Below are 9,779 nucleotides of genomic sequence, written 5' to 3' on the forward strand. Positions count from 1 at the left end.
AACGAACTGTGCCCTTCTGAATATAGGGGCATAGAAGAAGATGAAGAGTTTGGATTTGATATCCCACTTTATCACTACACAAAGGAGTCTCAAAGCGGCTAACATTCTCCTTTCCCTTCCTCCCCCACAATAAACACTCTGTGAGGTGAGTGGGGCTGAGAGACTTCAAAGAAGTGTGACTGGCCCAAGGTCACCCAGCAACTGCATGTGGAGGAGCAGGGAATCGAACCCAGTTCACCAGATTACGAGTCCACTGCTCTTAACCACTACACCATGCTGGCTCTCAATAAGCTGAACATTGGAAAAATCAGGAAAAGGCAAGTCCTTCATATGGTGCATGGTTAGAACTATGGAACTTGCTTCTCTGAGAGGCTTTAAGAACAATTTAGGCAAACTGAGGGGGGTAATGCTATTCATTGTTACTAGTCACAAGGACTATGTCCTACACCCATTATCAGAGATGATATACTTCACTCTCACGCCCTATTGATTACTGTGGAATAACCCAGCACATTATTAAATCTTTCCCATTGAAAACAGTGGGATTTACAGTACTTGACATTGGTAGGAATGTGGAGTGTGACTTCTTTCCCCTGAAACATGGATGGAACAGTTTCCCCTTTCTTACCAGAAAGCAAAACCAAACAATGTATGGGAATATATTCCAGCCTGTGCCAAAAAGAATGTTGTTATCTCTTTATTAATGAAAACAGTAATTGCTCGTGAAAGGCAACTGGGATTTATATGTCATATATTTTGTTGGCATGGCCTCTTACTGGACTACAGAAGAAAGTGAAGCCAGGACTATTATAGAATCCAAGAGCATGACCAACAACTGACATACAGTTTTTCACTTGGTGTCCAGCCAGGGACTTGAGATGCTGTTCCAATGGTAAGCACATTGCACAGGGTCAATGTGCCAAACCACAGAAAATGGCTGAGAATGCATAAGAAGAATTGTAGAAAATTATCTCAAGCAGTCCTAGCAGCATAACATATACTGTATATCCTGCACATGCTATTTATTATATTGATATTAGCATGGATGCAACCCTCCCTTTTTCCACAGTACGTTCTGTGAGAACATGAAATTGGCTGCTTGCGATACTGAAATATGTGTGTACTGTACAATGTTTTGGTAGACATCTCCATTTTTACTGGGCCGAACTCGACATTAATTGTAAGACGGCTTTAAAAAAAAATCAAATCAAAGAAGTGCAAGTAAGGCATAGCTGTCAACTTACAGATTTGAAAATAAGAGACCAGCAGCCTCGAAAATAAGGGATCAGCAGCCAAAATAAGGGATTTCCCGGGCACAGGTATGTTCAACTTCTGAGCCCCTCCGAGCCAAAGGCAGAAAGCCCAGCCAGCAGCAAACGAAACCTGAAACGGTGGTTCCCACAACGCAGCAACCCGGCAAAGGGGATGCAGCAAGGAAAACCACCGTCACCTCTCTGCTGGGAAGCGCTGAGCAAAGGTGAGTCCCCAGGCAACACGGCCGATTTGATCGGCACAAGGCATGCAAGCACCACCCCTCAGTCATTCTTAGACTCCTTATTGGGTGAGCAACGCAGTTGGACAGTTGGAACCTCCCTCCTCCTTGGCTAGCAGGGAGGGAGGAAGAGGAGCTGCTTCCTTTGAAACCCGGGAAATTTAAGGGACATCATCAATAAGGGACAGCAGCGGGACATGGCGCTGGGATAAGGGACTTTCCCACCAAATAAGGGATGGTTGACAGCTATGAAGTAAGGAAATGCCTCAAATCCTAAAATCAATTTTATAGAATATAATCAAGAGTAGGATAAAAACAATTCAGCATAAACACTGGGAGATTATTATTTTTCACTCACACTAAAAAACAACTTGGCAAAGTAGAAAGGTCTTAGGAGCTCACCTGAAGCTTACCAGAGAGGGAGCCAATGAGACTTTTTTAAGGGAAGGAATTCCACAACCTGGGCAGAAAAGGCCTTGTCTTGCATCACAACTCCTTCTGAATGTGGGAAGTGGTGGCTCCTGGGAATATATTGGAATTCTCTTTCTTGGTGGTTCATAATTAGGCCTCAGAATTGCATCCCTCTGGGACTTCCTCCTGTGTGGGGCATAATCCAGTCTTGCACTGGTTTGTTTGTTTTTAAAGAGCTTGAATTCTGGCTGTAGGCATTAGAACCCTTGTCTTTTGAAAATGACCCCCTTTGGCTAAGATTCATGTTGCAGAACATATTAGTGCCAGGTTCCCATCCCCAAATATGACAGCAACTCTGACCTGAAAAATAAGGAAGATCTCTTTATTCAGGCTAATATTGGTACAGGTTCAGCAGCCGCCAGAAGGTCCATAAGTCAAGATTTCTCCCTTCCAGCTCCCTCAAAGGTCCCCCTTCTCCCTGATGAGGGTCTGAACTGCCAGAAGGGTGGAGGAGAGAGTCAGCAGATCTTCTCCATCTCTGACAACTAGACTTACAAGGGGAAGACCTCTCTTCTCCAACCCTGGCTGCTCGCCTTCCAGACCCACACCTGCTCCTTCTCTTCCTCCACCTCCTCCTCCTGGTCTGTTTGTGGCTGACAAATCATTCCAGATTCATATGCCCCATTGTTTCTCTGATGAAAATAGGGACATCCCAACATTTCTCCAGTGAAAATAGGGATGGCCTATGAAATCATGTCTGAGCTGTGGAGCCCACAACAACTAGGAGGTCAGGAGTTGCTGGTTCAGAAGTGCTGTTTTGAAGTGGGAAATTGGACAAGACTGCCTTCTGCTCCCTTCCCATATGTACGAACTGGTGGTGAGATACAAGCTGTGGTGACTAATGATTGAGTAATCCAGGCCTAGAGCCACTTCTTTGGGCCATGGATGTCCTTCAGATGGTGGGTAAATGGAAGAGACAGCATTTATTCAGCTACTTTATTTGTATCCCACCACACAGACTTAAAAAGGCCCTCTGGACAGCTTACAGCTAAAACAATACACATAAAAACAGATGGAATAAAAATCATTAAAAGCTCATCAGCTAATAAAGTACAACCATTAAAATTATAAAGCAATAAAACACTATAGCAAAGAAAAATAAAATACTAGCCCAGTTTAAATCTGTCTTCTGAAGTCCTGCTGCAACAAGTTACTACAAATTTATTGATTTTATCCTATTTATATCTTGCCTTTCTTCCACAGGTGCCAACTCCCAGGGGCGCTGGGTGCCTTCCAGCAGCCTCCCATCCAGTCATCAACAATATACAAACCTACTTAGCTTCAGCAAGATTTCTGTGTTTTATACCCTCAGCCAATGCCCTGAAGCCATTTCTTTAAGGGAGGACAGAGGAAGGCCTGGTCTGGAGCCAAGCAGCAAGGAGGCGCTGAATACTTGCTTGGCAAGGCATTTTTGTGGAAACGAGACTGGCTGGCTGAGAGCATGATGGGATTTCTGAGCGAGATTTCAACCCATACATCTCACTGCAACCCCACCCCCATGATAGGATGGGGAGAAGAGTTCTGGAGAAACATGAAGTAGTAAAGGCAGGTCAAGCACCAACAAGCCTGGCTCACAGGGTACTGGCGGCAGTGTGTCACCCAAAAGCCAGCAGAGGTACCAGCTTGTGCATATGATTGGGGGGCAGCGGCGATGTTGCGTGCATGATGGCATGATGCCACATGCGTGACGTCAGGACGTTGGGAGGAGCCAAATGTGCCAGCCATGTGGTTCATTGGCCAACAGCTTGTGCTGCCAAATACAGCCGTTCTTTCCAAGAATATCAGGACAATAGGAATGAGGAGGTGGAAGGGGAACCAAAACAGCTTTATTAACAAATAAACAGCAGGCATGCACAGCATAAAATAAAACATACCCAACAGGGGCTACCCAATCTGCCCAGAGCCCCAGGTAGAGCAGCAGGAGAAAGACCTCGACCGCCGGACTCTCAGCATCAGGTCCTTTGATCTGGGTAGAAGCTCCCCGGGCCCCTCCCACCGATGGCTTTTATAGCCTGCCTTGATGTAATCAAATGCACCTGACATTACTCATGATTAGCCCAGGACCCTGAGATGGAATTAATACAGAGCGGCAGAGAGTCTCCCACTACCTGTAGCCAGGCATCCAGCCAGCACTTGCAACGCAGAAGAACCCAAGAAACTCCCGACAGGTGTGTGAGACACAAGAATCCAGCAGACCTCAAACTGGGGATGTTAAAGGGAAAGGGACATGTCACCTAACTCCTCAAAATACAATTGTCTTACACATTTCCACAGCTCCTTCTCCACCTCCTCTTGGTGTCACCACTGTTGGGAGGCTGTTTCAACCGGCCTTCCCCTTCGCAGCAGCAGCAGAAGAAGAAGAGTTTGGATTTGATATCCCACCTTTCACTCCCCTTCAGGAGTCTCAAAGCAGCTAACATTCTCCTTTCCCTTCTTCCCCCACAACAAACACCCTGTGAGGTGAGTGGGGCTGAGAGACTTCAGAGAAGTGTGACTGGCCCAAGGTCACCCAGCAGCTGCATGTGGAGGAGCGGGGAATCGAACCCAGTTCCCCAGATTACAAGACTACTGCTCTTAACCACTACACCACACTGGCTCACTCCAGCAGGAAGAGGAGAAGTAGCCATCTGTGGAAGGCATGCTGCACTCAGCTGTGTTCCCTGGCTCCGTGCTTTTGGGGCATGGGGCCCCCTGGCCCCTACCCCCAAAATATAGGGGGGGGGGGCAAAGGACTCTGCTCCCAGGAGCCCCTGGAAACCAGTAATTCTGGATGACAGAAAATAACATATTGCAAGTAAATTCCAAGAAGCTGCCTTCAACTGAGCTGACCACTGGCCCACCTAACTCAATATTGTCTGCACTGACTGGCAGTGGCTTTCAATTTTTTCAGAGAAGGGACATTCCCATTCCTAGTCCCACTCGAAGATGCCATGGACTGAACCAAGGACCTTCTGCAAGCAAAACAGACGAGCTGCAGTTCACTAAATTCTGCCAATGGATCTGTAGGGAAACGATGGGAGCATCATGTAATGCAGAAGGGTTTACTTTGGGGGGGATGGAGGGGGGGGGTGTTATATAAAAAGGACACCAGATCCTGATTTCTTTAAAAGAAATCTCTCCCAGTTCGGTTGAACACCTTCCTGTCATGCTTGAATGCGCTGTTCAAATATGTAATGGATTTGGCCTATATAAAACGGTATTAATTGCTGTGCTGTTGGGCTCAAAGTATCAGACATCTTAATTGTGCTCTGCAAGCTTAGGACACAAACAAAAGCTCTCATTGTGAACCTGCCAATTAAGGCACCAGCCAGTAGGGAAAGGAGATGAGCCTGTGGTCATCTGAGGTCGTGCCTTCGGCTAATGCACAGGTTCTTAAAGAACCTTGGCATCCGGCCACGCTAAAAACCCATCCAGCCCCCGGCTTTCTATTAATGGGAACAATGTTTACAGAGAAACATTAGGAATCTGTCTATACTATTGGAGGGACATAAGAGGCTCTCAGATACTTTCCCACTAAGCACTTCATTAAAGGGTTGTGTTGAAGTGCTCTATTGGCCTATTCCAGAGGAAAGGTTTTTCCATATTGCCTGTGGAAAAACTCCCTGACAGGAACCAGAATGCAAAACCAGCAGGAAGATCCATTCAGAGGAGCCCCAACCACTCCCGAACGCCCCCCCCGCATTATAGCCTTCTGTTGTTTCCTCCAGAAGCCCTCTCTCAGCCACTGCATTATATACTGAGCTATAGCTGGCGATGTCCAATGCCTGAAACCCAGGCGAGCCACAGCTATACTGAAGGGAGAGGGGAACGGTTAATCATTAATATTATCTACACATAGTAAATTCCTGCACTCTGCTAGGATGGTCAAAACAGCCCAAAATTGCAGTTGCTTGCAAAAGTCTAAATCAGACAGGTCAGGAGGTCGTTTTCTGCCTAACCAGCTACTTGAAACTGCTGATGCTAGCTACAGGTCAGAAGGTCGCTTCCTGCCTAGCCAGAAAACTGCTGTTAACCGAGAAAACCACTAGCAAGATGTTTCCTACTTTACTTCTGCTTAGTAATGCAAGAATAAGAAGAGATACGAAGGGAATGCTTAGCTAGCAAAAGAAGACACGTGTACAAGGAGGTGGGAGGGAGTGCTTGGCTTAGCAGAAAGACAGGAATGTTTAGCAAGCAATAAAATGTGTTAAGCAAGCAATATTTGCTAGCCGATTGGGGAAGTCTGGGGGTATAAGAAAGTCTGCTGAAGTGTCTTGCTTTACAGCCAGTATTTCTAGGAACTAACTAGCAGGCTGTCTCTGAGTACAGACCTTGACTCTGTGCTCAGATCTCAATAAACTCTTTTTCTCCAAAGAAGATTTTGCTTTCCTGGTACTTTTGTTCCCTCCGAGGTCCAGGGGATGGCGTGGCTAATGGATCCCTAGGTAAAAAAGGCTTCATTTCTTTGGGGGCTCGTCCGGGATCAGCCCCCTCCCCAAATACGGACCGGAGGGCCAGGCTCAACCAAGGTGAACAGCTCCAATCGGCGTTCGCATTTCCGGTGCACACCCTGCCAGTTTGTAGGGGGAGATTGCCACACCGTCCTGGAGCGGAGACATCTAGTTGAGGGAGAACAAGAGGACAGAACGGCGCCGAGGGGACAGGTCCGCAGCGGAGAAAGGTAAGCCCGAAGGAAAGGGCTAGGGGCCCGAGGGAAAGGGCTAGGGGCCCGAGGGAAAGGGCCAGAGGCCTGATCAGCCTCACCTGGTAGTTGGCAGTAGAGTGCCCGGCAGTAAGAATGCCACCAGGAAAGGAATTGGTAAAGGTTTGGGAAAGGGAATGGGGCAGAGGGAATTGAGTGTTTTGTTGACATGTTGTGTGTCAGATACTCCAGTGGATGAATTGTTGAATGAGGGCCAAGGCTTAGTGTCCCCTTGGCCGAGCGATTGTAGGGTTGTGCATTTTCTGACAAACTGTAGCATGTGACATGTTGAAATTAAGTTATTTTGGTGTGTTTTGTGTATTGCATGCTGAAGTTATTTTGGTGTGTTTAGTGTGTTGAAATTATATTGGTGTGTTTTGTATGTTGTATGTTGCATGTCAAGATACTCCAGTGACTGAATTGTCAAGTGTGGGCCAGGGCTTAGTGTCCCCTTGGCCGAGCAATTGTAGGTCTGTTGTGTGTGAAGTGTGAGAGAATTTTTACTGTGAATAGTAGCGAAGGATCTGGAAGAAATGGGTTCTGGCCAAAGTAAAAGTACCCCTTTGAAATGCTTTTGGGGATTCAAGCTAATGAGAGGGGAGGACGAGGACATTGTGTAAATTAGATTGGCCCACCCCAAAATAACAAATTGGCCGTCCACTGGGACCCTTGATTTGCAACTCATTAATCCATTATATCAGAACATTTTGAATGTCCACCCTGATCAAATCCCCTACATTTCCACATGGAAGACCAATATGGAAAAGAACCCCCCCCTCCTGGCTGAAGTCATGCTGCCAAAAGGTCTCAGGCAGCAGTATCTGCTCAGTCAGGAAAACAGGAGGACAACCCCCCAGTCCTCCAGGATTCAGAGAAGGAAGAAGATAAAGTTTTAATGCCCCCACCGCCTTATGCCCCGGCAACAGCCCTGGCACCACCCCCGCCACAGGGAACAGATGGCCCAGCCCCAATCCCGTGGACAAAAGAGTGGGGAAAGCAGTGAAAAGAGTGACCCTCCATAGGGCACATAAAGCACAGGAGAAGGGCGCGGCCAGAGTGATGCCTCTCCATAGAGTGTATGACCCTCTGGCCCCCGCGGGACCTGATGGGGTGGTGCCCAATAGAACTCATACAGTTCAACATGTCCCTTCTCTAGTGCAGATGTTTGTAATTGGAGGAACCAAAAACCCTTCATTTGAGGAAAACCCTGCCAAAATCATTAAGCTGTTTGAGGGAATTTTTTTTAAAACATACAACCCCACTTTTTATGATGTGTAATATTTGATGGATGCCCTGCTAACTACAGAAGAGGCTAGGCAAATTCATGCTGAAGTCCGAGCACACATGAGAGCGCAGGGGGCAGGAGATCAAGCTGTTGCAGCAGGATATCCTGAAAATACACTGAATTGGGATTATCAGATCACTGAAGGGCAAAATACTCTCACCATTTATTGCCAGAATGTCTTAAATGGCATGAGGAGGGCAGCCAGAAAACTCACCAACTTCGTGGAGGCCAGAGAAATAGTACAAGGAACAGAGGAGGCCCCTGGAGCCTACTTAAAGAGGCTGAAGGAAGCCTACCGCCAGTATACTCCTGTGGACCCAGATGAGGCTGCCAATGCCCCTATCATAAAAACTGCTTTTGTAGCCCAGGCAGCGCCCGATATTTGCCGAAAAATCCAGATGGGCCACACCCTGAAATGGATGTTAGAAAATAGCCCAAACCACTTATAATCAGAGAGGAAAAGAGACCCAGAAGAAAAAGAAGTACCAGGCAAAGAAGTTGATGGCCCTGAAGACGGGAGGTCCACCGTTAGAAGAAGAGGAGGGCGAGGCCGCTTAGGAAAGAATCAGCGTGCCATCTGCCGAAAGGCACCTATTTCCTCTCCCAGGCTAAAATGAGGAAATGTCAGATGCTACTACTACATCCGCGTTAAAAATTCCAAGTCACCAGAGCCCTGAGCCTGGCAAAGGGACAGAAGATAAACATTTATACAGATTCTAAGTATGCATTCCTGACTTTACATGCCCATGGAGCCTTATGGAAAGAAAGAGGTTTGCTTACCTCCAGAGGAAGCCAGGTGGCCCACCCACAAGCTTTATTGAACCTTCTGGATGCTGTATGGGAGCCCGATGCAGTGGCAGTTATCCATTGTTATGGACACAAGACTGGACCAGGAGAAGTGGCCAGAGGAAACCGATTGGCAGACAGAGTGGCCAAGGAAGCAGCCCAAGAACTGGCCCCCGCCTCGGTTATTGGAGCACTGGTCCCAGAAGAAATTTTAAGCACCACTGACATGCCAGCTTACACGAAGCAGGAAAGGGACACTGCAGATGCTCAGGAGCTGACATTGTCCAAAGAAGGATGGTACCTTACCCCTGATGACAGGATATGGATTCCAGAGTCCCTTTCTCGGCAGATTACTCAGAGATACCATGATTCAACCCACATAGGACCAGATGCTACAACCAAGCAGCTGGAGAAATGCTTCTATACAGCCCACCTCTACCAACTGGCAGCCCAGATCTCCAGGAAATGCCTGCTGTGTCAAAAGAATAATCCCAGAGCCGGACCACTGGCTCCCCCAGGGATTCAGCACAGTAGAACGGCACCTATGGAAGATCTTGTCGTGGACTTTACTGAATTACCCCGTTGTGGACTACACCGCTACCTGCTGGTGGCAGTGTGCACCTACACCGGAGGGCCGAAGCATGGCCAACAAAGACTGAAAAGGCATTTGAAGTAACCAGGTGCCTGCTTAGGGAAATCATCCCTCGCTATGGATTGCCAAGGTCCATAGGATCTGACAATGGACCAGCATTTGTTCATGCAGTCCTACAGGGACTGGCAAAAGCGCTCCAGATCAACTGGAAGCTGCATACTGCTTATAGACCCCAGAGTTCTGGAAAGGTAGAGAGAATGAACAGGACTTTAAAGAATCAGCTATCCAAGCTGACGCAAGAAACAGGGTCTAATTGGGTGTCCATGTTGCCCTTGCCTTTGCTTAGAGTCTGTAGCCTCCCATTGAAACGTATTCACTTGTCACCCTTTTGAAGTGATGTTTGGGAGACCGGTTCCTTATGTGTGCATGCTTTCACCTATCCCTGCTCAAGATGTGGAATTGAACAATTATG

At 47.4% G+C, this 9,779-nt stretch overlaps 1 long non-coding RNA gene across 1 annotated transcript; it reads left to right on the forward strand.

Annotated features, from left to right (window-relative positions):
• The first annotated feature begins 7,005 nt into the window (after positions 1 to 7,005).
• LOC309378431 lies at positions 7,006 to 8,930 on the forward strand. Its single transcript, XR_014172062.1, has 2 exons — positions 7,006 to 7,123; positions 7,158 to 8,930. It is a non-coding gene; the product is annotated as an uncharacterized lncRNA (long non-coding RNA).
• Positions 8,931 to 9,779: the final 849 nt, after the last annotated feature.

Source organism: Podarcis melisellensis (genome assembly GCF_964234715.1).
Source record: "Podarcis melisellensis genome assembly, chromosome: 1".
NCBI lineage: Eukaryota > Metazoa > Chordata > Lepidosauria > Squamata > Lacertidae > Podarcis > Podarcis melisellensis.